Source organism: Tachyglossus aculeatus, chromosome 26 (genome assembly GCF_015852505.1).
Source record: "Tachyglossus aculeatus isolate mTacAcu1 chromosome 26, mTacAcu1.pri, whole genome shotgun sequence".
In the NCBI taxonomy this organism is placed as follows: domain Eukaryota; kingdom Metazoa; phylum Chordata; class Mammalia; order Monotremata; family Tachyglossidae; genus Tachyglossus; species Tachyglossus aculeatus.
This window is the reverse complement of record NC_052091.1, coordinates 16435832-16463522: the sequence shown is the minus strand read 5'-3', so window position 1 is coordinate 16463522 and position 27691 is coordinate 16435832. Positions and strand designations below refer to the sequence as shown.

Here is a 27691-nt window from a genome sequence, read left to right as displayed (position 1 = left end):
GAGGGCCTGAAAGCGGATGGTCAGGAGTTTCTGTGTGAACACAGACACCCATTGTTCTGCCCATCAGGAAAATCATCCAACTAAGGAGAGACCCAGTTTGTTACCATGGAAAAATTTTAAAAGCCTATTTAGACTTCTGTTTTACCTAGAACTAATGGTTAATCTCTGCCATGACGCATGTATGCACAGTACCCTATCAGTGGGAAAACTATATTAAGCATTCAACTGAATGAGTGACTTTGAACATTTTTTTTGGATGCATTTTTTCAAGAGTTCATTCATTCAGTCGTATTTATTGAGCACTTACTGTGTGCAGAGCACTGTGCTAAGCGCTTGGGAAGTACAAGTTGGCAACATATAGAGACGGTCCCTACCCAACAGTGGGCTCACAGAGTTCTTTTTACAAATTTATATGAAACACCAGGTAGGTTAAATGCAGGGTTTTCCTTGAGGAAAGTAAATCATGATTCTTCCGTGTTTCATGGGTGTTTAAGGGCCTCAGTCAGTCAAGGAATGGCAGAGGTGGTTCTTTGAGGGCCAGAGCTGCCTAATATTATTTCTACTGTAGGTTCCAGATCAGGGCTCTGCACAGAGCAGGCTCTCAGTAGAGTGTTCTGCATATAATAGGTTCTCAGTACAGCACTCTGCCCTCAATAGGAGCTCAGTACCCCTCTCCAGGCCAGCTCTCTGTGGTGATGCCTCTCCTCAGCCTCCTGCCACTCATTCCCATGGCGAATTTTGATCGGTCAGTAGCTTGTGATGCGTGCAGAGGGGCTTCTGACAACCAGCCCACACTCTTGGTGCGTCAGGATGATAAAGGTGTGAAATCCTTTCTCCTCTACAAGAGAAAGGTGCTATGTAAACATTGGGTAATTTTAAATGATTGTCATTATTACGAAGCACTGTGTGGCACAAAACTATTTATAGTAGTTGCAACACATTGAGTCCGTCTCTTCTTAAGCTACGCGTGGTCCTTTCCACCTCTCCCAAACGCAAGCCTGGGGCCTGTGAGAGAAAAGGGGCAGAGGACTGGCTTCTGTGTCATCTTTTTGGGCGAGACCAGGGACAGTTGGGGGAGAAGCCCCTGAGCAAAAGGGCCCAGCGTCACTGGGCTAAGCCTCCACTGGGCGACTTACCCAAGATCTGGGCTGCAGTTAACTGGGTGGCAATAAGGGAGGAGAAATAGTTTTGTCTGGCAGAGGAGAGGGCTGAGTCGGACGTCGTGGGTTCTAATCCCGGCTCCACCATTTGTCATCTGTGTGACTTTGGGCAAGTGACTTAACTTCTCTGTGCCTCAGTCGCCTTATCTGTAAAACAGGGATTAAGACTGTGAACCCCACGTGGGACAACCTTGTATCTCCCCCAGCGCTTGGCACATAGTAAGCGCTTAACAAATGCCATCATTAATTAATAATAGACAGGCACATTTCCTGCCACAACGAACTTAGAGTCTAGAGGTGGGGAGGCAGACATCAATACAAATAAATAAATGGCAAATATGGATATAAGTGCTGTGGGGCTGGGAGTAGAGAAGAACAAAGGGAGCAAGTCAGGGTGACGCAGATGGGAGTGGAAGAAGAAGAAAAAGGGGCTTAGCACGGGCCACGCTGGTTGTGGTCCTCCCTCCCCAGCTCCCCGGGGGCAGCGACAGTCTCCCCATTGAGACTTCCAGGACCCCTGTGCAGCCAAGTGCTACCCCAGGGTCTTCTGCCCCAGCATTTAGTACAATGCCTGGGACATAGTAAGCGCCTACTGCTGCCCAGGTCATTTTTCTACAAACCCGTTCCATCCAATGTTTCCCCACTCCTCAAGAATCTCAAGTGGTTGCCCATCAGTCCACATCAAACAGAAACTCCTCCCGTTCACTTTAAAGCACTCAGTCACCTTGCCCCCTCCTACCTTTCCTCCCTGATTTTGTAGTGCAAACCAGCCCGCACACTTTGCTTCTCTAATGCCAGCCTCCTCACTGTACTTTGATCTCATCTGTCTCATTGCCGATCTCTCACCCAACGGCCTGTCTCTGGCCTAGAATACCTTCCCTCTTTATAGCCAACAGATTCATTCATTCATTCATTCAATCGCATTTATTGAGCGCTTACTGTGTGCAGAGCACTGTACTAAGTGCTTGGGAAGTACAAATTGGCAACATATAGAGACAGTCCCTACCCAACAGCGGGCTCACAGTCTAGAAGGAGGAGACACACAACAAAGACAGATGATCACTCTCCCTAACATCAAAGCCTTATTGAAGACTCATCTCCTCCAAGAGGCCTTCTCTGATTAAACCTTCATTTCCTCCTCTCCCACCCGCTTCTACATCACCCTTGCACTTAGATTTGCACCCTTTAATAGTAATAATAATAATAATAATAAAAATTGTGGTATTTAAGTGCTTAACAGTCACCAGGAACTGTACTAAACACTGGGGTGGATACAAGCAAATCAGATTGGATGCAGTCCCTGTCCCATATGGGGCTCACAATCTTAATCACCATTTTACAGATGAGGTAAATGAGGCACAGAGAAGTTAAGTGACTTGCGTAAAGTCACACAGTAGACAGGTGGCAGAGCCGTGATTAGAACCCAGGTCCTTCTGACTCGCAGAACTGTGCTGTACCCACTAGGACAAACTTTATTCACCCCTCCCTCTGCCCCACAACACTTATGTACATATCTATAATTTATTTAAACATGGAATTCTTTGTCTTTCCTTCTAAATTGTAAGTTCGTTGTGGGCTCTCAACGTATAAGAGTACTCTTATATTGTACTCTCCCAAGCACTTAGTACAGTGTTTTGCACACAGTAAGTGCTCAGTAAATACAATTGATTGATTGATTAACAAATTCCATTTAAAAAAATGATCGGCCAGAAAGATAAGAGGAGAACCAGCCGAGGACAGTGTCACTGAAGCCAGAGTGGGGTAATGTTTCCAGAAGCCGGGGATGGGCCACAGGGCCAAAGCAGCTGAGAAGTCGAGGAAGGTTGGGATGGAGTAGAGGCCGTTGGATTTGGCAAGAAGAAGATCATTGGTATCGTTTGAGAGGGTATTACTTGTTGAGTGAATGGGCCAGAAGCCATATTGAAGGGATCCCGTCGCACTTGCCCCTTCTAGGATTTCATGAGGGGGTCGAGATCTTCTTGTGGGTGGTGGGAAAGAGGAGGTGATGTTTAAAGATCCATGTGAAAGACAAGGGTTTCTCCTCCCTCAAGCTCTCGAGGACATTTTGGGCTGGTTGGCCAGATCCGTGGCATTCTCTACCCTTCCGTGCTCTGCACAACAGCGTTCAATAAGTAACGCTCAATAATAATTATATCACTGATCTGCACACAGCGTTCAATAAGTAACGCTCAATAATAATTATATCACTGATTGATTTGGTCTGAGTCATGTGACTGATGCTAACAAGAAGAACTCATTCTTACATCCAGTATGTTTCCAAGAGTAAAATAAGCAAACGTATGGGAAGAAAGGGATGTATTAATTGAATGCTTTCTCTGTGCAGAACAGTGTACCAAAAGCTCTAGGGAAAGTTCAGTAGAATTACAAGGCACAATCACTGCCCTGCAAGAGTTTTCAAACTAGCCAAGAAGACAGATGCTAAAATAAATTACAGATATGCAGAAGTAGTAGAGAATGTGTGTGAAGCATCACAGGTGAGGTGAGAATTAGACAGGGTCCCTGGGCTTCAAGGGGCTTCACAATCTAAGAATAAAGGGGGAATGGGGACTAGCGATGGGGCATAGAAGGGAAAAAGAATAGGCACTCATGTCACAAAATCATCCCAGGCAGCATGAGGTGGCACCGGTAACTAGTCAAACAGTGTGGACAAGCGGAAAAAGGACAGGTCTAGAAATCCGAGGCCCTGGGTTCTAATTCCCGCTCTGCCCCTTGTCTGCTTTGTGACCTCGGTCAAGTCAATTCACTACTCCGAGCCTCGATTACCGCAACTGTAAACTGGGGATTAAGACTGTGAGCCCCACGTGGGACAACCTGATTACCTTATATCTACCCCAGTGCTTAGAACAGTGCTTGGCACAGACTGTGTGCTTAACAAGTGCCATAATAATAATAATACTCTGTGTGTCTGTTTCCCCACCTATAAAATGGGGATTCAATACCTGTACTCACTCCCTCTTTAGAGTGTGAGTCACGTTTGGGAAAGGGTTTCTGATTAATTCGTATGTACCCCAGTACTTAGTACAGTGCTCGGCAGTTAGTACATGCTTAATAGATACTGCAGTTATTAAGGGGCTCAGCTATCCAATAGGTTGGGAGGCTGAATTAAGGCCAAGGTTGGGGGCGATGACTGATTAATCAGAGCAGGCATCCTGGAGGAGGCATGGTTTGTGGAAGGGCTTTGAAGATGGGGAGAAGGGCGGTCTGAGAGAAGTGGAACGGGGAAGAGAGGTCAGAGGTGGAAGGGGGGAGAAGGGATAGGACCAGAGGCTCAGGAGGGAGGATTAGATTTTGAAAGCAGGCGAGAAGGGCGAGGGAGGAATAAAAGAAAAGGAGGTCCTGGAGAGGGGAGGGTAGAACAATTTCCATTTGCTTCTCAGGTTCCGCCTGATTCTTGGCCCTTTCGGCTGGAGATGGCCAGTTTAGCGCCAGGACTTGCAGGTGTCTCCTGCTGACAGTTGTCAAGAATCTGACTTTTGTGTGGGTGAAGTAACCCCAGCCCAAACGGAGGGGTCCGAGAAGAACTCCCTCTCAGTCCCACATATTGAGGGTGGTCCACTTTAAGGCCTACCTTGAGACTCATGTGGTCCTCTGCTTGTTTGCTGGCTGGTTTGGTAAAGCAAGCCAAGAATGCCCAGCTTAACATAGAGCTGCTGGACTCAGGAGAAGCTTGGCCCCTTTTTGTTCGTTCCTCCGCTCCCAAGAAACCCAGAAGATGAGCCAAATTTTCAGACTTTGTTTAGGCTGAACTTTTACTAGACGGGGGGATTGAAAATCAGCCAGTTCCTAGCGGGGTGTGGATGGGGGTGGAGGGCTGTACTCTCCGTAGCATCCAGACGATTGTGGAATCCCCTTCTTGCACTTGTTTTTTTTGCTCAGGGCTTTCACTCTGAGTGGATTTCTGTCCTTGATCTTTCCCCCTCACAGGACAACTAGAGCTCCGTTATAAACCCAAGCTCCACTGTGGAAATCACGATCGAGTTGGGACGGGGTCTGGATTTCTCTTTGACACATTCGACCAGGATCATTCTAATCTGTACCCAAAACCGGATTAGATAGTTGTAGTTGTAATAATAATTCTCATTTTATATAATATTCCTTACCTTCCTGATTACCAATAGTATTATTGGTATTTGTTAAGAGCTTACTATGTCCTAAGCACTGGAGTTGATAAGGTCAGATATCGTTCCTGTCCCGTATGGAACTCACAGCCTAAGTAGGAGGGAAAAATGGTATTAAATCCCCATTTTACAGATGAGGAAATTTAGGCCTAGAGATGTGAAGTGACTTGCCTAGGGTCACACAGCAGGTGAGTGGCAGAGCCAGTATTAGAGCCAGGTGCCAATACCGTCGTCGGACTTCTTTTCTTCTGTTCTCTTCGTTAGCAGTGCGTGCCCTTAAATGTCTTCCTTTTAACCGGTTGATCTTACTTGCGATGGGTTCTCTTCAAGCGGCTAGAAAACAATTTCATTAATTGCTCTGGTTAATTGGTTCATATGCACCTCTCCTGCCTTTCTCAAGCAAGCACCACGTATTTGCATTAATATTCAGCATTCCTCCATGATTTTCTGCTTCTTGAGGAAACGTGCTTCGACTGAGAGATGCTTCCCCAACTTTCACGGTGAATTACCCTATGGTTGATCCTGGGATTTACATTGAAAAAAATATGAGAAGCAGCATGGCCTAGTGGAAAGAGCACGGGCTTAGGAGTCCGAGGACCTGAGTTCCTAACCTGGCTCCACCACTTTTCTGCTGTGTGACCTTGGACAAGTCACTTCACTTCTTTGTGCCTCAGTTACCTCATATGTAAAATGGGGATTAGGACCGTGTGCCCCTTGTGGGACACGGACTTTGTCCAACCTGATTACTTTGTATTGACCTCAGCGCTTAGTACAGTTCCTGGCATATAGTAAATGCTTAATACCATTTCAAAAAGAAAAAAAAGATGAGTGCGAAACGTAGCTTTCTCCACTTCTGCATGGGAGGTGAAAACTCTTTGCCCTACTACTAAAATCCACAGAGTAGTGAGTTCCTGTCAATAAGGGAGTGGGAGAAGAGAACTCAGGGATGATAAAGTCAACCCTAAAGGGCCCCCTTTCCCATTGTTCATAAGTAGGGTGAGCAGTGAGTGAATTGGTGAGTCAAATGTCCACTTCAGCCTAATTGTGATCCTGGCTCTAAGTGTTTAAGGGAGCCGTGTCTGTGATAGGCTAAAGACCTTAACTCAATTCACATGCTTCTAGGTGTTTGGAAAAATTTTAAGTGCTTTTAAATGGAATTGGCCCAAAGTGCTCACAAGCTGTTTCAGTTAGGCAGTGTCCCTGTATCTAGCCGTGGTAAGGCAAACATTTTCAGTACAAAGGACTTTATTTGAAAGTTAATTTTTAAAATCCTTCCAAGGGACCTTTTCAGGTTCCCGGCGTTTGATGCTGCTTGTTTTAATTAGCAAAGCGGGGCTGCGGTTTGGGGGGGGCCTGTTGGCGACTTGTGACTCATAGCGTTGGCTTTTTGTCTGGGTTGTCTTTTGAACTGGGGGTGGGGTTAAGAAAAAAAGTTTATTATGGATTAGCAGATGATGTCAGTCCCTATAGAGCGTCATCTGGGTGAGGGGCAGGCATCCAAACCCTGGCAAACGAGCGCCGATTTCAAACTGTGTGTCCGTTTGTCCAGACAGGTCCCTGCATTTCAGAGCCTTGCTGCAGATTCATAGGCTTGTGGTAAATGTGCTTATTAATTTATGATTAATGGGGAGGGACATGCAACCTGAATTATCCCCTAGCATCTTTGTTCGTCTGACATGCCGTGGCCCCTCTGGTTCTGTTTTGGTAAGTAATTTCAGTTTACTTAAGTAAGTTATTTGTGTTAATATCTGTCTCCCCCCTCCAGACTGAAAGCTCACTGAGGGCTAAGAACGTGTCTGCCAGCTCTGCTGTACTGTACTCTCCCAAGCGCTTAGTGCAGTGCTCTGTACAAAGTAAAGCGTTCAGTAAATACCACTGATGGTGAGGATGATGAGAGTTGGAATGCCAAGACTTGTAGAGGTCGTTACCTCATCAGTTCATCAACCTCTTTTCCAAAGAAGTTAAGGGACTAGAAACATTGCCTGTGTTTTGCATTTTCATCCCTCATTTCCAGCATATGACCTCTCGTGATACCCCGAGGAGAATGTCATTTTCTCGGCTCCTGAAGGTCCCACGGATTGTGTTGTCCTCCCTGTCCCGGCGAGAGAAGCTTGGCGCTTCCCTGGGGCTTCTTCAAGGGGAGGTTGGGATTGTCTTCCCTGCGGGATGTCCTCGAGGGGCTGGCCCTGTGTTTTGTTTGTTATTCCCTTAGCCTCTGGCCCCAGCAGACTCTCTCGGTCAGCTTGATGGACGATGGTGACCGTATGTGTGTGTGACCTTGGGCAAGTCACTTCACTTTTCTGGGCCTCAGTTCCCTCATCTGTAAAATGGGGATTAAGAGTGTGAGCCCCAGGTGAGACAGGGACTGTGTTCAAACTGATTACCTGGTATTTACCCCAGGGCCTAGAAGAGTGCTTGGCATGTAATAAGTGCTTAACAATCAATCAATCAATCAATCAATCGTATTTATTGAGCGCTTACTGTGTGTAGAGCACTGTACTAAGCGCTTGGGAAGTAAAAGCTGGCAACATATAGAGAGAGTCCCTACCCAGCAGTGGGCTCACAGTCTAGAAGAAAATTACGCTTCTCCCCGTCGGGGAATCGAACCCCGGTCTCCCGCGTGACAGGCGGAGGTACTTACCACTATACTAACGAGGCCATCACCATCATCATCACCATCTTGGCGCTCAGTGTCTCACAGCCCACCTCCAGCATAGCTAGTGAATCACTTGTGTCACGATGGGGAACTTGAACTCACCCTACCCAGATTCACTGTGAGTCCAGGGGCATAGGAGCCATGTTTTTTGGGGGGGCGTGGAAGCATTCATTTATTCAGTCGTATTTATTGAGAGCCTTACTGTGTGCAAGGCACTGTACTAAGCGCTTGGAAAGTACAATTCAGCAACAGATAGAGACAATCCCTACCCAACAACGGACTCACATGCAGGGTAGATGTTGTAGAGTTTCCAGAGCTCCCCGATTCTGTGTCCTGCCGGATCGGCCTGGGAGATTTCAGGGCTTGTTGGAGAGCTGGGATGAGCGAGGCCCGGAGTCCAGCCCGATCTCCCAAGTGAGCCCCGGGAACACAGAATCAACACGCGAATCCACTGTCCCGGGGATCCCCGAGAACTTCCCAGGCAGACCAGGTCCTTCCGGATCCGCCCCGGACCCTACCCCCGGCTGGATCCAGGAGACCAGCCCCTCTCCCCTACCCTCGGGTTTAAAGCCCCTGAATCATCTCATAGAGTTGATCTTCACAGCGAGATTTTGCCGGGCACCATCCGTCATTGGTCTCCCTTGAATGAGGTGGCTAATTACAGTCACCATTATTATTATCATTATTATTGTGGTCGTAATTGTTAAGTGCTTACTGTGTGTTAAGCACTGTTCTAAGCTTTGGGGTAGATACAAGTTAATCAGGTCGGACCCAGTCCCTGTCCCACAGTGGGCTCCCAGTGTAAGGGTGGGAGAACAGATGTTTAACCCCCATTTTTCAGGCAAGGCAACGGAGGCCCAGGGGAGTTGTTTACCCAAAATCATGCAGCAGACAAGTGGCAAAGTTGGGAGTAGAACCCAGGACCTCTAACATCCAGACCTGTGCTATTTCCACTAGGCCACGCTGCTTCAGTTCTGTGGCAGCGGGGTCAGAAAACTTTGCCCCGTGAGTACCAGGTGGCCACTGCCACCAGTGAACTGCCAGGTGAGTGTTGTTCATTGAGCACTTATGTGCGTAGCTGTCATTTATTTATTCGTATTAACGTCTGTTTCCCCCCAAGACTGTAAGCTCATTATGGGCAGGGAACGTGTCTACCAACTCTGTTATACTGTACTTTCCCAAGAGCTTCACACAGTAAGTGCTCAGTAAATGCGATTGATTTATTGATTGATCGACTGAGCTCCCCAGGTGCGTCCCACAGAGGGCAGGACTGATTGCTTCCGGGCCTAGAGAGCTTAGTTTAGAGTTAAGGTTGGGCCCTACTCCTGGGGGAAAGCCAACCTTTAGGCCAGGCATCACCCCATGATCCACCCCTGGAGCTTCCTGACTCTATGGGTGTGAAAGGAGAGCCCCGCGGGATCAGAGGCCCTCCTTAGCCCCTGGAGTCGGGAGAGTGTGAATCTCTGGGGGAATCCCAAGACTGTCTTGATCCAGGGTCCTTCTCCTGCTGAGAGCCACCTGGAATTTTGGACCAGTTGAATTTCCCTCCTCTGAGTATGAGCTTCGTGAAGACCAGGAACTGTGAGTTCCATCTCCCGGAGAATCTCCCCAGTGCTTGGTGATGGGCTGAAGATAGCATAGGTATCTCTACCCTCAGAGGGCCAGGGTGGAGCTAAACTCCCCACTCTGACTCCCCACTCCCCCGTCCTGTCCTGTCCCGCCCCAGGCCTCAGTGCGTGGGCCAAGGTGTTGGGGGGAAAGTTGATACAAGTACCTCAACCCTCAGAGGGCCAGCGTGGAGCTAAACTCTCCTCCCCACCAGAAGCCTCAGTGGCGGAGGAAGGTCTCGGCCTTGGAGGCGGAGGGGCCCCTACGGAACCCCCGGGCCTCTTTGGATGGGGCTGCTCTAGTGTGTTGAAAAGTTTCCCATCTTTCCCGTGGAAACGCCTGAGGATTTGATAACCAAAAGCATGGTGGGTTTTTTTTAAAAAAAGTAAGTGATTGTGAATTATGGTTTTTTTGAAGCCCTCAGGTTGATAGAGGGTGATTTCAATTGAAACCCACTTAATCCACAAGGTTGTTGTATATTATCCCTAGAAATCCCTCCTTAGCGATTCACTTACAAGTGCTGTGACTCCAGAGCGAACATCAAACTTAATTTAACAGGATTGAGTTCCTCTGGAAAAGGGCGTTTTTTCAGCAATTCCCACAATAGGCTAATTGTTCTAGTATTTTTTCCATAATTACATAATCAAACAGTTACAAATGTGCTCGGGGCCTCTCCCCTAACCTCACGCCATTCAGGATGGATGGCAAGAGCCCCATACGGGCATTACCTTACACTACTGATAAAGACATTAGAGAAATGTAATCCGGCAAGAGGACTGGTTTTTTTTTGGAGCTAGAGGCGTCGGAGCTGGGCTTTAATGCTGTATTTTGAACTTCTATCAGGCGGAGCAACTGGTCAAATTTCTGGCCCTCCGAAAAGCAGCTGACATTCTGTGTTTTTAATGTTTTCCGTGGGCCGGCCAGGAGCGGCGGCCAGACACTGCCGAGGCTTCTGGGTGATACATGATCCCCGCCTGGTGAAGCGCTCTGTGGAGTCAGCAGAACGTCAGCCAGGGCTGTCCCGCTTCCCCGGAGCCTCGCCCGGAGCCTCGCGGGGTCAGAGAGACAAATGAGGGTTGCTTCCTTCCCGCGAGGTGTCGGGGCCCCGGGGCCCCGGGCAGCCGTGGCGAGTGTTAGCCGGGGGCTCCTTCTGGGCCAGACAATGGGTCGGTTGTGAGCTGGCCTTGTGGGGTGGCCCCTTCCTGTTCATTTCCTCCCCAGTGCATCTTTGCTGTCATAGTTTGAAATCTATGGGTAAGTGGGTGGGTGCTCTTGAAAGGATTCTCCACATTTTGGCTCAGGCTGACCTGTTCCTTTCTGCCTACGAAGGCTTTTGGGAATCGGAGCTTTGACTTACCACCAGCCTTCTCGAAAGTTCTTCGGAAGCTTTCAGAGATCAGAAGCAACAGCGTGGCCTTTTGGAAAGAGCATGTGTCTGGGATTCAGGGCACCTGGGTTCTCATTCTGGTGTTACCACTCACCAGTTGTGTGAGCCTGGGCAAGTCACCTGACTTCCCCAGGCCTCCGTTTCCTCGTCTGTAAAATAAGGCTGAATTGCCTATTCTCCCTCCCGCTTAGACTTTGAGTCCCAGGAGGGACAGGGACTGTATCCGACCTGACTATCCTGGATCTACCCCAGCACTTAGTACAGAATTTGGTCCCTAGTAAGTGCTTAACAGGAGCAGTGATTATTTAAAAAATGAGGGCAAAGCCCCACTGACTTCCGGGTGTACAGAGGATGGGCCCAGGCTGAGACGAGGATGGAAAAGTGGGGAAAGATGTGAGCCCTTCTAGAGATTTGAGATAATAAGGATGGGGTGCAGACTTCCTCTTGGGGACATGTTCCTGTTTCCTTCAAAAGGGAGGCTGCGCCCGATCCTTATTTGAACGATAGATTTGCCCCCAAACTCAGGACAGACCCCAGCCTGGTCCAAGGGAACGGTGTCCACAGAGTGCTCGCGAGTGTCACAGTGGTCCTGAGGTTGAAGAAACAAAGTTCCAGGATCACAGCTTGTCCTGCCCCGGCAGCAGCTTCAGATCCACGTCAAATCCGCCCTCCGTGGGCCTTGGCTCGGAAGGAGATGAGCCTTCTGGGCGTAGAGCCTGGGAAACAGCACTAAGTCTCTTCAGTCACTCAATTAATTAATGATATTTGCAGAGCACTGTACTTAACGCTTGGGAGAGTACAATACAGTAGAGTTATCAGTCAATCAGTGGTACTTTTTGAACACCTACTGTGTACAGAGCAGTGTATTGAGCCTTTGGAAGAGTACAACAGAGTTGGTAAATGTGATCCCTGAACACAAGGTGCTTCAATCTAGAGGAGACACATAAAAATAAATTATGGATGGGGAAATATTAAACTGTAAGGAGATTTTCCTGAGTATTGTGGTGCTGAGCTGAATGTCAAAGAACTTCTTAGCAAAGTACATAATCAGTGTAGAGGTTAGTGTGGACAGGAGAAATGAGGACTTAGGGAAGGCCACTTGGTGGAGGTGTGATTTTAGGAGGGTTTTGAAGGTGGAAAGAGTGGTGGCCTGTTGGATATGAAGGGAGAGGGAATTCCAGGCCCAAGGGAGGAGGAGGAGGACAAAGCGTTGGTGGTGGGATAGATGAGATCAAGATACAGTGCGTAGGTTGATGTTAGAGAAACAAAGTGTGTTGGCTGGGTTGTAGTGGGTCAGCGAGGTAAAGTTGGAAGGGAAGAACTGATTTGAGTGCCTTCAAGTTGATGGTGAGGAGTGGAGAGATCCTGGAGGAGTGGTTTAGAAAAATGATCTGGGCAGCAGAGTGAAGTATGGAAGCTTCCTACACAGATGCAGAATTGCAGAAGCTGCTTGGCAGAAGAATCTTGGCTTCCGAATTTTCAAGCTGCTCCCTGGATTCTAGCAAAAGCTTCTGAAGAACGAGGATTGTACATTGGCCCCCTCCTCGCCATGTAATTCAGTGCGCTTGTTTTAAGATTGTAAGCTTCTTGGGGGAAGGTTTCAAAGGTGGGCAGCCTAGGCCCTGGGAAGGGTTGAATGGGGGCACTGCGAGGAGGAGGAGGAGGAGGAGGAACGCACAGATGCAGAGAGGCGAACTTGAGTCTTCTCCCCCGGCGGGGAGATGGAGTTGTTATCGGGAGCCAGGAACAGGGCCCTAGTGTTTGAGGGTTGGCGTGGGCAGTTTGAGGAGCCATAAATAGATGGAAGAAATCCTGGCCTGTTGATAGGCAAAAGAAAGAACGGCCTCTTTGGGGGAGGAGCCAGACAAACCAGTACTCCCTGGAAGGACTCAGTAAATGCTATTGATTGATTGTAGCTAGGAAAGCGCCTTCCATTCCTCTTCACCTGAGGCTCCCTTGACCACCCATGCCGACTGAGCCTGAAACCACTTTACTCTCAGGGAGGTTGGCAGTGAGCTTCTGTCAGGGCCACTGAGGACCCCTGTGTCTCCCTGAACCCTCCCGGGCAGGGTGGGCCGCAACTAAGTCCTTGAAACTCCCCAGAGCGGACGCTGGGAACTGAGCGTCTGAATTCAGCTGTGGCAACACCGGGCTGCTCAAAAAGCCAAACCTAATGTTCAAAGCTGGATTCGTTTCAGCCTCTGGAATTGCCACGTGCTTAGCACTTTTGCATTTGACAAGGACTCGGGTCTTTTCTTTCCCTTCCCCCCATCCCACTCACTGCTCCCATCCCGCAGGTCAGGAGGCGGGCAATGGGATGAAGAGCCTGACACTTTTAAGGGGAGCCATTCGGTGGCATGTGTCTGTGCATCTCAGAGCAGGGAATGCCCCGCTTCTGCACTCGGGGTCATAAATTCTGCCCTAAGCCAAGTTTTGAGAGCCATTTGATCAACCGTCCGAGTCCCATCAACCCCTTACCCCATAGAGCAGATTGGTTTGAACCCTCGGGGGTGTGGGGCAGAGGGCACATAGCCTGATTGGTGCCACAATTGAAATTTTTTATAGCATTTTGCCCAAGGTATTTCGAAGAACTCAATAGACCGTCACCTTCAGGAAAAGGAAGAACTACGCTCATTGAGTTTTACTCTCTTTGATCCTCCCAAGTGTTCTTTTTTTTATAGCATTTGTTAAGCACTTACTATGTGCCAGTTACTGTTCAGGAGAGGGAGAACTGGTATTGAATCCCCATTTTACAGATGAGGAAAATGGAGGCCCAGTGAACGTCACCAGCAGGCAAGCGGTAGAGCTGGGATCAGAATCAGAATCCAGGGGATTCTGATCTATTTGTATCCAGAATACAAATGATGGTATTTGTTAGGTGCTTACTATGTGCAAAGCACTGTTCTAAGCACTGGCGGAGGGATACAAGGTGATCAGGTTGTCCCACGTGGGGCTCACAGTCTTAATCCCCATTTTACAGATGAGGGAACTGAGGCACAGAGAAGTTAAGTAACTTGCCCAAAGTCACACAGCTGACAAGTGGCGGAGCTGGGATTAGAACCCATGACCTCTGACTCCCAAACCCATGCTCTTTCCACTGAGCCACACTGCTTCTCCTAATGAAAGCTCTTGGTCCTCTGATGCCCATGCCTGGATCCTTTCTACCGGCCACTGCGCTTCTCACTAGGCCCAAAGGCCAATTCATTCATTCATTCAATCGTATTTATTGAGCGCTTACTGTGTGCAGAGCACTGTACTAAGAGCTTGGGAAGTACAAGTTGGCAACATATAGAGACGGTCCCTACCCAACAGCGGGCTCACAGTCTAGAAGATGAAAGCCCTTGCTTTGTCCCAAGTTGCTTACTACAGGAAATGTGCCAATTTGGCCACTATCCACCACTGGGGAGAAGGTCAAAGAGGAAAGGAGGCCTGGTCGGTTTTACTAGTAGTAGTAGTATTTATTATTAAGTGGGCTTACTGGTTGCAGAACAGAGTGCCTGGAAGGCTGAGGAAAACCAGTAAGGGCTTCTTTGTGTGCCGTGTTCTGGCCAATGTCCAGACAGGTTTCTAAGCACGGGCCTCGGCCTCAAGGGCAATTTAATGTGCCATTTTTGACCCCAGGTTCTTCCGCTCTGACGGACTCATCCACACACATAAACCCACACACACTTGGAAAGGAAATATCTGTGGTTTGCCAGATGCTGATTAAAAGAAGTGGTAAAATTCGATGCCCCCCGGCAGTAGGCTTTCAAGGGATTCCCTAAAACTACAAGTCGGGTAGGATCTGGCCTTCTTGCTCACACCAGCCTACTGCCTAGAAAATTCAGCTTGCAAGCAGGAGGTTTTGAGTCGTAACAGGGAAAAGACAGCCTGATAAAGAAGGCTTCCCCCCAGGTAACGTGCTTTCGGGGAGGAAAGCAACCTCGGAAAATGGTCCCTTTGTTTTCCAACTTGCTCCAGATGTGCCAGTCAGACCAGTGGACCCAAATCCCAATCTAAGGTTCTAGACTGTGTGCAATTACTCGATGACAAATGAACCCAAGCCTTCGGAAGGGTAGAAGAGGAAAGAGGGGCTTATTCAACTCAGCCCCAGCGAACCGCCTGGACCGTGGCATCCCGAATTCGAATCCCACTGTGAGAGTGGCACCCGGGCACCGGTAGTGACTGACGGAGTGTGGGGGTGGAATGAGAGATGCTGTGTACTGTGATGGGAAAGTCATAGGGAGGTCGGGGTTTGGTGGTGGTGAAGTTCTGTTTTGGATAGAACGTATACTGAGCACGTGGGAGATTATGATACAATAGAGTTGGTAGACATGATCCCTGCCCACAAGGAGTTTACAGTCTAGAGAGGGAAATCGACATCAGAAACATTACAGAGTTATATATAAGTGCTGTGGGGCTGAGAGTGGGGTGAATATCAGGTGCTTGGTAGAGACCCAAGAGCGTAGATGACACAGAAAGGAGAGGAAGTAGGGAAAATGGGGGCTTAGTGAGGGAAGGCCTGTTGAAAGAAATGTGATATTAATAAGGCTTTGAAGGTGGGGAGAGTGGTGACCTATCAGCTATGAAAGGGGAGGGAGTAGCACATGAAGGGGAGGACGTTGGCGAGGGGTCAGCAGCAAAATAGGTGAGATTAAGGTACAGTGAGTAGATTAGCATTGGAGGAGTGAAATGTGTGGGCCGGGTTTGTAGTAAGAGAGTAGAGAGGTGAAGTAGGAGGGGGCAAAGTGATGTAGGAGGGCTTGAAAGCCCTCAGTAAGGAGTTTGATGCGGAGGCGACCGGCCAACCACTGGAGGTTCTTGAGTGAGGAGACGTGGATTGAATGTTTTTTTTTTAGAAAAGTGACCTGGGCAGCAGATTGAATTGTGGACTGGAGTGGAGAGGCTGATGCAATAGTCAAAGCAGGCTATGATATGTGCTTGGATCAGCGTGGTAGCAGTTTGGATGGAGAAGAAAGGGTGGATTCTAGAGATACCATACTGCACGTTTGGGAGAGTACAATACAATAGATGGTGGACACAATAATAATTGTGGTATTCGTTAAGCACTTACTGTATGCTGAGTACTAGGGTAGGTACAGGATAATCTGGTCCCACATGGAGCTCACAGAGTAAGTGGGAGGAAGAACCAGTATTGAGTCCACCTTTTGCTGATGAGGGAACTTAGGCTCAGAGAAGTGAAGTTTCTTTCAATCATTCATTCATTCATTCAATCGTATTTATTGAGCATTTACTGTGTGCAGAGCACTGTACTAAGCTCTTGGGAAGTACAATTTGGCAACATATAGTGACGGTCCCTACCCAACAGCAGGATCCCAGTCTAGAAGGGGGAGACAGACAGCAAAACAAAACGTGTGGACAGGTGTCAAGTCATCAGAATAAATAAATATAAAGCTAAGTGCACATCATTAACAAAATAAACAGTACAGTAAATATGTACAAGTAAAATAAATAGAGTAGTAAATCCGTACAAACATATATACAGGTGCTGTGGGGAGGGGAATGAGGTAGGGTGGGGCGGGGTGGGGAGGAGGAGAGGAAAAAGGAGACTCAGTCTGGGAAGGCTTCCTGGAGGAGGGGAGCTCTCAGTAGGGCTTTGAAGGGAGGAAGAGAGCTAGCTTGGCAGATGTGCAGAGGGAGAGCATTCCAGGCCCGGGGGAGGATGTGGGCCATGGGTCGATGGCAGGACAGGCGAGAACGAGGTACGGTGAGGAGATTAGCGGCAGAGGAGCGGAGGGTGCGGGCTGGGCTGGAGAAGGAGAGAAGGGAGGTGAGGTAGGAGGGGGCAAGGTTGATGGACAGCCTTGAAGCAGAGAGTGAGGAGTTTTTGCTTGATGTGTAGGTTGACTGGCAGCCACTGGAGATTTTTGAGGAGGGGAGTAACATGCCCAGAGCATTTCTGCACAAAGATGATCCGGGCAGCAGCGTGAAGTATAGACTGAAGTGGGGAGAGACAGGAGGATGGGAGATCAGATAGGAGGCTGATGTAGTAATCCAGTCGGGATAGGATGGGAGATTGAACCAGCCCAAGGTCACACAGCAGGAAAGTGGCAGAGCCGGAATGAGCAACCAAATCCTCTTCTGACTCCCAGTCCACACTGCTTCTCCCTGCCCTCCCAGAACTGACAGTCTGGAGGGCCACCACTGGACGGGTCTCCTGCAGCCATGGCCTGAAGTGGAGAATGTGGCTTCTAGCTCTGCTGTGTAGGAGCCAGCAGCATCCCTGATGGGACATGGAGCTGGAACAGTCTTCTCCTTTGTGCGTCCCAGGGCTCCAGAACAGGGCCCAGCACCCAGGATCCTGGCCACGCTGCCAGTACCAAAGCAGTGACCGCTGTGACCCCCTCCTGGCTTGTCTTTTCCTTCACCTAGTAAACACATTTCGGTATTTATCAAGTGCTTCCTATGTCAATTATATTTATTGAGTACTTACTGTGTACAGAGCGCTGTACTGAACACTAGGGTAGACCCCAAATCATTAGGATGAACACAGTCCCAGTCCCACATGGGGCTCAGAGTATCTAAGAGGGAGGGAGAACAACCATTGAATTCCCATTTTACAGATGAGGAACCAGAATCACAAAGAAGCTCCTTGACTTACCAAAGTCACACAGCTGACAACTGGCAGAGCCCCTATCTCAAACTGATTTCATGACTTTTCATCTCAGTCCATCCCAGAAGGCTGCAAATGTGATGTCATCCTCAACTCTTCCTTTCATTCAGTCATTTGTACTTATTGAGTGCTTACTGTGTGCAGAGCACTGTACTAAGCGCTTGGGAAGTACAAGTCGGCAACATATAGAGACGGTCCTTACCCAACAGCGGGCTCACAGTCTAGAAGGGGGAGACAGACAACAAAACAAAACATGTAAACAGGTGTCAATCGTCAGTACAAATAGAATTAAAGCTCGATGCACATCATTAACGAAATAAATAGAATAGTAAATACAAGTAAAATCAATGGAGTCATAAATCTGTACAAATATATACAAGTACTGTAGGGAGGGGAAGGAGGTAGGGCGAGGGGGGGAGGAGGAGAGGGAAAAGGGGACTCAGTCTGGGAAGGCCTCCTGGAGGAGGTGAGCTTTCAGTAGGGCTTTGAAGGGAGGCTAAATCCTGCTGGTTCTTTCCTCCACAAAGTCTCCTTGATCCACAACCCCCTCTCTTCACCTGACGGTGACCACCCCAATTAAAGTTCTCAGAGTATCACTAGTTTGACTCTCAAGTCAGCCTCTTATATACTAGTCGTCTGGTCACCAGCCACTGCCCTCTGCCCCTTCAGTCTTCCCTTCCCGCTGCTACCTGCTTTCTGTTCCCCAAAGGTCAGCACATAGTTCTCCACTCTTCAGGAACCTCCAGTGACTCCTCATTTCCTCCCACAATCAAGAAACTGGTTTCCTAGGCTTTCACTAGCTTTCCCCATCTTTTGAATCAGTTCTCTGGACCCCCTTTTCACCACCTTACACTCTTCCCTCCTTGGATGGTATTTATTGAGCACTTACTATGTTCAGAGCATTGTATCTCCATCTACCCCCACTCTCTTCGAGAACTTAATAGCTCCCATGGCTTCAGCTACCACCTCTATGCAGGTGATACCCAAATCTCTTTCTCCAGCCCTGATCTCTCCCTCTCTGCAGTCTTGCATTTCTTCCTGCCTTCAAGACATCTCTACTTGGATGTCCAGCGCTTAGAACGGTGCTCTGCACATAGTAAGTGCTTAATAAATGTCATTATTATTATTATTATTATTATTATTATTATTATTATTATGTCCTCCCGTCACCTCTAGGCTGTAAGCTCATTGTGGGCAGGGAATGCGTCTGTTTATTGTTGTATCATACTCTCCCAAGGGCTTAGGTAAGTGCTCTGCACCCAGTAAGCGCTCAATAGATATGATTAAATGAGTGAACCTCAACTTTAATATGTCTAAAACTGAAGTTATTTTCCCACCCAAACCCCGTTCTCCCCCTAAATTTCCCTTACTGTAGACAGCACCACCATCCTTCCTGTCTCCCAAGCCCGTAACCTTAGCGTTATCCTTGACTCCTCTCTCATTCAACCCACATATTCAATCCATCACTAAGTCCTGTCGATTCTACCTTCACAGCATCGCTAAAATCCACCCTTTCCTCTCCATCCAAACCGCTTCCACGTTAATCCAGTCACTTAGCCTATCCTGCCTTGATTACTATATCAACCTCCTTGCTGACCTCCCAGCCTCCTGTCTCTCCCCACTCCAGCCCATACTTCACTCTGCTTCCCTGATCATTTTCCTACAGAAACATTCAGATGGTGTTTCCCCACTCCTCAAGAAACTCCAGTGTTTACCCATCCACCTTCCCATCAAACAAAAACTACTCACCACTGGCTCTAAAGCACTTAATCACCTTGCCCTCTCCCATCTCACCTCGATATTCTCCTACTACAACCCAGCCCACTACTTCGCTCCTCTGACGCCAACCTTCTCACTGTGCCTCGATCTCCCCATCGACCTCTCGCCTATGTCCTGCCTCTGGCCTGCAACGCCTCCCTCCTTGTGTCCGACAGACACCTACTCTCTCTCCCTTCAAAGCCTTATTGGAGGCACATCTCAATCAATCAATCAATCAATCGTATTTATTGAGCACTTACTGTGTGCAGAGCACTGTACTAAGCACTTGGGAAGTACAAGTTGGTAACATATAGAGACGGTCCCTACCCAACAGTGGGGTCCTCCAAGAGACCTTCCCTGACGGCTTTCCTTCCCTCTTCTCCCTCTCCCTTCTGCGTTGCCCTGATTTGCTGCCTTCATTCGTCCCCCTTTCCCAGCCCCCCAGCACTTACCTACATATCTGGAATTTATTTATTTATATTAATGTCTGTCTCCTCCTCTAGACTGTAAACTCACTGTGGGCAGGAAAAGTCAGTTTATTGTTGTATCATACTCACCCAAGTGCTTAGTACAGGGCTTTGCACACAGTAAGTGCTCAGTAAATATGGCAATGGATGAATGTATCAGTAGATTCATATAATAATAATAATGATGGCATTTATTAAGCGCTTACTATGTGCAAAGCAGTGTTTTAAGCGCTGGGGAGAAGCAGCATGGCTCAGTGGAAAGGGCACAGGCTTTGGAGTCAGAGGTCATGGGTTCAAATCCCAGCTCTCCCAATTGTCAGCTGTGTGACTTTGGGCAAGTCCCCACTGTTGGGTAGGGACCATCTCTATATGTTGCCAACTTGTACTTCCCAAACGCTTAGTACAGTGCACTGCACACAGTAAGCACTCAATAAATACGATTGAATGAATGAATGAATGAAGTCACTTAACTTCTCTGTGCCTCTGTTACCTCATCTGTAAAATGGGGGTTAAGACTGTGAGCCCCCTCGTGGAACAATCTGTTCACCTTGTAACCTCTCCAGCACTTAGAACAGTGCTTAGAAAAGGTACTATGTACCTTTGCACATAGTAAGTGCTTAATAAATGCCATCATCATCATCATCAGTGGGAGATTGCTGGTTAATAAGCATGGTCCCTGCCCTCAAGGAGCTAATAATCTAGCAGTGAGCTAGCATGTTTCCTCTTCTTTCTCTCTCTTCCAGACTGGCTTTTTTTTTAATCCTTTTGCCCTGTTATGGGAAATGTGCTTCCTGTTGGGGGGGGGGGGGGGGTTTCCCCCTGAATTCCGTGTTAATATGCATTAACAGAGGAGTAGCATGGCCTAGTGGAGATAGCATGGGTCTGGGAATCAGAGGACTGGGCTTCTTGTCCGTGCTGTACCATGTGCATGCTGTGTGACCGTGGACAAATAACTAACTAATGTGTGTCTCAGTTGCCTCATCTTTCAAATAAGGATTCTTTTCCCTTTCCTACTTAGATTATTCATTCATTCAATCATATTTATTGAGTGCTTACTGTGTGCAGAGCACTGTAGTAAGCACTTAGGAAGTACAAGTTGGCAACATATAAAGATGGTCCCTACCCAACAACAGGCTCACAGTCTAGAAGGGATTATGAGCCTTGTGTGGAATAGGGACTTTGCCAACCTGTTTATCCGTTATCTTCCCCAGAGCTTAGAGCAGTGCTTGACACAAAACAAATGCTACCACAGTTATTATTATTATTACTATCCGGAGAGACAAGCACTAAGATAAATTACAAGTAGAGTAACTACAGTAATTAGAGTAATTACAAGTACAATTAGAGGGGAGCACTTTAGCCTAAAGGTTCGCACCTAGTAAGCGCTCAGCAAATCTCAGTGATGATGATAGATGAAGGAAAAGGTGCAGCTGTTTCACATGGAGCTTCAGAGACCATCCAGCATCCTTTTAGTTTGAAGGACAGGGACTGCTGTGTATTCTCTCTCAGCGCTCAGTACAATGCTCTGCACAAAGTATATGCTTAATAAATGCTAATACTACTATTACTCAGTGGTACTTTTTGAGCACGTATTCTGTGCAGAGCACTGTAGTAAGCACTTGGGAGAATACAGTACACCAGAGTTGGCAAACACATCCCCAGCCCACAACAAGCAGTCTAGATGTTATGTATCCTGAGGTGACTGTCCTTTGCTATTCTGTAATAATAATAATAATAATGGTGATGGTATTCTGTAATAATAATAATAATGATGATGATGGTGTTTGTTAAGCACTTACTATGTGCAAAGCACTTTTCTAAGCGCTGGGGGGATACAAGGTGATCAGATTGTCCCACGTGGGGCTCACAATCTTAATCCCTATTTTACAGATGAGGTAAATGAGGCACAGAGAAGTTAAGTGACTTGCCCAAAGTCACACAGCCGATAAGGATTAGAACCCGTCACCTCTGACTCCCAAGCCTGTGCTCTTTCCACTGAGTCACGCTCCTTCTCACAAGTAGTGAGAACACCCTCTCCTTTCCCTCATCGAAGCCAGAGAGGTGTCCCACCCCTGTGAGAATGAATAATATCGTAACCGCTGTCATCCTCTCCCCACCCTGGCCCTGGCGGGCCCTCTCATCACCAATTTGCCTTCTGGCCGTGTTTTCAAAGTTGCTTGGGTCTTTGGTTATGACTGCCTCAAAGCCCAGTAATAATAATAATAATAATGGCATTTATTAAGCGCTTACTATGTGCAAAGCACTGTTGTTCTAAAGAGATGACAGGGGCCAGATTGGAACTTCCTCCCTCATGGTGCAGGCTCAGGGGCAAGGCAACAGATCCCTGGAGCGGGAAGATGCTCGGTGTCTCGGAAGGGAAAACTGGAAGTCTGTTAGACTGGCCGATATGATTGTATTGTATCGATCCCAGTGCACAGCTCAGCGCCTGGAGCAAAGGAAGTGCTTAATGAATACTACTGTTATAAATAGTAATTCTCATTAATATTATTAATTAAAATCAATTAAAATAAGAAAGTCATGACCCAGAGGACACTTCAGAAAGGTTGGTGAGTGAGACCTTTAAATACGATAAATGTGATTAAATTAAATTAAATAAATCCGATTGATTGATTGATTGATTGAGACCAGGGAAATGCAGCACTCCTGTAAGACCATAAGCTCCCAGAGGGCAGGAAGTACATAGCGACTTTCGTTGGGATATTTGTTAATAATAATAATCATAATGGCATTTATTAAGTGCTTACTATGCGCAAACCACTGTTCTAAGCGCTGGGGAGGTTGCAAGGAGATCAGGTTGTCCCACAGGGGGCTCACAGTCTTAATTCCCATTTTACAGATGAGGGAACTGAGGCCCAGAGAAGTCAAGTGACTTGCCCAAAGTCACACAGCTGGCAAGTGGCACAGCCGGGATTTGAACCCCTGACCTCGGACTCCAAAGCCCGGGCTCTTTCCACTGAGCCATGCTGCTTCTCTAAGTTAAGTGCTTCCTGTGTGCCAAGCACTGGGGTAAAAACAAGACGGGTAGATCAGAACCTTACCTTTGAACATTCCTTTTCTGTGATAAAGGGGTAGATACAAGAAAATCAAGTTTGACACATCCACATGGGGCTCTCACTCTTAATCCTCATAATAATATTAATGATAATAATGATGGCATCGTGAAGCACTTACTACGTGACAAACACTGTTCTAAGTGCCGGGATAGATACAAGGTTGTCCCACGTGGGGCTCACAGTCTTCACCCCCATTTTATAGATGAAGTAACTGAGGCACAGAAAAGTTAAGTGACTTGCCAAAGTCACACAGCTGACAGGTGGCGGCGCCAGAATTAGAACCCATGACCTTTGACTCCGAGGCCCGAGCTCTTTCCACTAAGCCACCCTTCCTCGTGTGTGGAAGTGGAAGAAAAAGGGAATCGCAAAGGTGGCGTGCGTATTTTCTTCAGGGAAACAGAGTCCTCATAGATGAAAAGAAGTGAAATTCCCTCTCTCTCCCATATCACATTCTTTGGTTCCAGGCCCTGTCTTCCTGTTCCCAGAGGACTGAATCAGAGGAATTAGCCAGAAATTGTCACACAGGAGAGAGAGTTTGGTTGAACCAAAGGGGAGAACTGTGTAACCGTGAGGAGCAGCTTGGCTCAGTGGAAAGAGCCCGGGCTTTGGAGTCAGAGGTCATGGGTTCAAATCCCGACTCTGCCACTTGTCAGCTGTGTGACTTTGGGCAAGTCACTTAACTTCTCTGTGCCTCAGTTACCTCATCTGCAAAATGGGGATTGACTGTGAGCCCCACGTGGGACAACGTGATCACCTTGTAGCCTCCCCGGTGCTTAGAACAGTGCTTTGCACATAGTAAGTGCTTAATAAATGCCAGTATTATTATTATTATTAAAACTAGGAGGGAAGTTACAGAAATATTTTTAGAAAGAATGGACAAGTAGACTACTTAGTCATTCACCTGCCTGGAGGCAGAGGGGTGGAAGAGTTGACCTGTCTACACTCTAGAATTCTGTGCTAGTCAAGGAGCAACTCTGCCACCAATTTTCCAGGGGCTTATTATTGTTATTTGGGTATTTTTGTTTTTGTGGGGAGGGGGCTCCAATCTAAGTAATTTCATATGTATCCCTGTCAAGATTACTTGGACTCATTGTCCAAGTAACAATAATTATGTCCTTAAAATTTGGTTTCTGTTTGAGGAAACCTCAGCCATTGTAACCCTTAACCAAATCCACATGGAGTTGGTCATATTGGTCTTCTGTGTATGTAGAAAGAAATTATCTTTCTTCCCTCCCCCTTTCTCCCCAAACAGCCCAGAAGGCTTGAATTCCCTCTTTTTTCCTAAGAGGCAAAAAACCATTTTTTGCCACTTGCAGGAGAATGGTTTCAGTTTCTTCCCTCGCGTTCCCGAGAGAAACCAGATTTAATCCGCAGCCCCTAGTAAAGTCACATCTGTGTCCCTGGTTTCCTTCCCGTCAAGGGCGGGATGGGGCTGGGATGAGCTGAGCGTTAAGGGCTGTAAACAAAAGCTCCAAATGTGCTGTGGAGCCTCACCACCTGCCCTCTTGATTGGAAAGAAATGGTAAGGAAGCTCAGAGGCCGTTCATACCAAATAGCTTGAGTGTGTGTGTGTGTGTGTGCGAACAACCCAAACTTTGCAATTCTACACTGGGTGTGTGCTATTTTAATCTGGATGAAAGTTTCGATGCATCATTTAATGGGGTCCCCATTTGCTCCCACCTTTCAGAAACAACATGATTTTGTGAGAGGGAAGCAGTGCGGCCTAAAGCAAAGAACACAGGGCTGTAATTCTAGAGATATGAGTTCTAAACTCTGCTCCTCCACTTGCCTGCCGGAGAACTTCTCTGGGCCTCAGTTTCCTCATCTATAAATTAGAGATTAAATAGCTGGTCTCCCTCCCCCTTAGCCCGGGAGTCCTGTATGTGACTGGGTTTGGGTCTGATCTGCTTATATTGATTATTTTGTATCTACCCCAGTGTTCGGTACATCATCGTCAATTGTATTGATTGAGCGCTTACTGTGTGCAGAGCACTGTACTAAGCGCTTGGGAAGTACAAGTTGGCAACATATAGAGACAGTCCCTACCCAACAGTGGGCTCACAGTCTAAAAGGGGGCTCACAGTCAACCCCCATTTTACAGATGAGGGAACTGAGGCCCAGAGAAGTTAAGTGACTTGCCCACGGTCACACAGCTGACAGTTGGCAGAGCTGGGATTTGAACTCACGACCACTGACTCCAAAGCCCGGGCTCTTTCCACTGAGCCACGCTGAATGAATGAATGAATGAATGAATGAAAGTTCCCTCCATCCTCGGCCCAAGCCGGGGAGGCGGGCCCCGGGTACATAGTAAATAAGCAATTAATAAGTGCCACAATAATAATAAAATGGCATAATGGATAGAGAACGGGCTTGGGAGTCAGAAGGTCATGGGTTCTAATGCCGGTTCTGCCAATTGTCTGCTGTGTGACCTTGGGCAAGTCACGTCACTTCTCCAGGCCTCAGTTACTTCATCTGTAAAATAGGGATTGAGACTATGAGCCCCAGGTGAGACAGGGACTGTGACCAACCTGATTTGCGTCTATCCACCTCAGTGCTTAGTACAGTGCCTGGAGCATAGTAAGGGCTTAACAAATGCCACAAATATCATTATTCTTATTATTATTAACAACAATGGTAATAATAAGGGCCCTTCAAGGCCCTACTGAGAGCTCACCTTCTCCAGGAGGCCTTCCCAGACTGAGCCCCCTCCTTCCTCTCACCCTCGCCCCCCTCTCCATTCCCCCCGTCTTACCTCCTTCCCTTCCCCACAGCACCTGTATATATGTATATATGTTTGTACATATTTATTACTCTATTTATTTTACTTGTACATATCTATTCTATTTATTTTATTTTGTTAATATGTTTGGTTTTGTTCTCTGTCTCCCCCTTCTAGACTGTGAGCCCACTGTTGGGTAGGGACTGTCTCTATATGTTACCAACTTGTACTTCCCAAGCGCTTAGTACAGTGCTCTGCACACAGTAAGCACTCAATAAATACGATTGATTGATTGACTGATTAATCCCCATTTTACAGATGAGGTAAATGAGGCTCCGAGAAGTTAAGTGACTTGTTCAAGGACACACAGCAGACATGTGGCGGATCCGGGATTCGAACCCATGACTCAATATATATGCACTAATATGCTCCCAGGATCAAAAAAATGAATCTGAATCATTCAATAAGTGTCGCTTATTGAGTGGGACAGGAGTGGGAGAGGGAGGAATGTAAAGATATTCCAGGATATCCCTCTCTCCAACCCCCCCATCTTACCTCCTTCCCTTCCCCACAGTAGCTGCATATATGTATATATGTTTGTACATATTTATTACTCTATTTATTTATTTATTTTACTTGTACATATCTATTCTATTTATTTTATTTTGTTATGTTTGGTTTTGTTCTCTGTCTCCCCCTTCTAGACTGTGAGCCCACTGTTGGGCTGTTTATGTGCAGAGCAAAGTACTAAGCACTTGGAAGAGCACAATACAATAGAATTGTTAGACCGTCTGGACTATGAACTCATTGTGGACAGGGAATGTGTCTACCCAACTACATTATATCGTACTCTCCCAAGCGCTTAGTACAGTGCTCTGCAAACAGTAAGCACTCAATAAATACGATTGAATGAATGAATGAATGCTCTGCACACAGTAAGCACTCAATAAATAACATTGGTTGGTGATTGATTAGACATGATCCCTGCCCCCAAGGAGCATACAGTCTCATGGAGAGTTGTGGTACTTAAGTGCTTCCTATGTACCAAGCACTGGGGTCAATACAGTGCCATCAGTCCCTGTCCCACCAGGTTTCACAGTTTAAGGAGGGGAAAGAAAGGCGTGTGATCCCCATTTTACAGATGAGGAAACAGATGCCCAGCGCATTTAAGTGACTTTCCCGTAATGACGCTGCAGACAAGTAGCAGAGCTGGGATCGGAACCGAGATCTTCTGATTCCCAGTCCTGTCCTGTGCTCTTTTCACTCTGTGAAAGTGTATTTTGCTTCAGGCTCTTTCATGGAAAGCTATTTTCATGTTGTTTGTTAAGGGTGCTAACTAGGGGATAACTCAGTGCATTTAGCTATATATATCACTACATTCAGATATTCCAAAAACCCCTTTACAGCCCCTGGAATCAATCAATCAGTCGTATGTATTGAGCACTTACTATGTGCAGAGCACTGTACTAAGCGCTTGGGAAGTCCAAGTTGGCAACATATAGAGGCGGTCCCTACCCAACTGTGGGCTCACAGTCTAGAAGGGGGAGACAGAGAACAAAACCAAACATACTAACAAAATAAAATAAATAGAATAGATATGTACAAGTAAAATAAATAAATAGAGTAATAAATATGTACAAACATATATACATATATACAGGTGCTGTGGGGAAGGGAAGGAGGTAAGACGTGGGGGAGAGAGGGATATCCTGGAATATCTTTGCATTCCTCCCTCTCCCACTCCTGTCTTCTGTCAGCCTGTCTTGCCCAGTAGACTGCAAACTTCTTGAGGGCAGGCCCCCTGTCTGTTGCTTAATAATAATAATAATGGCATTTGTTAAGCGCTTACTATGTACAAAGCACTGTTTTAAAAGCTGGGGAGGATACAAGTTGATCAGGTTGTTCCACGTGGGGCTCACAGTCTTAATCCCCATTTTACAGATGAGGCAACTGAGGCACAGAGAAGTTAAGTGGCTTGACCAAGGTCACACAGCTGACAAGTGGCTGAGCCAGAATTCGAACCCATGACCTCTGACTCCCAAGCCCACGCTCTTTCCACTAAGCCATGCTGCTTCTCGCTGCTTCTGGTGTGCATTCCCAAGTGCTTAGT

At 47.2% G+C, this 27691-nt stretch overlaps 1 protein-coding gene and 1 non-coding gene across 3 annotated transcripts in view; one reads left to right on the top strand and one right to left on the bottom strand.

The window, feature by feature from the left end:
* The window catches only part of EFL1 (elongation factor like GTPase 1), a 229045-nt gene that overhangs the window by 120534 nt on the left and 80820 nt on the right, over positions 1 to 27691 (top strand). The gene's annotated exons all lie outside the window — the stretch shown is intronic.
* On the bottom strand, positions 7886 to 7957 carry TRNAD-GUC. The gene has a single exon. It is a non-coding gene; the product is annotated as a tRNA-Asp (tRNA).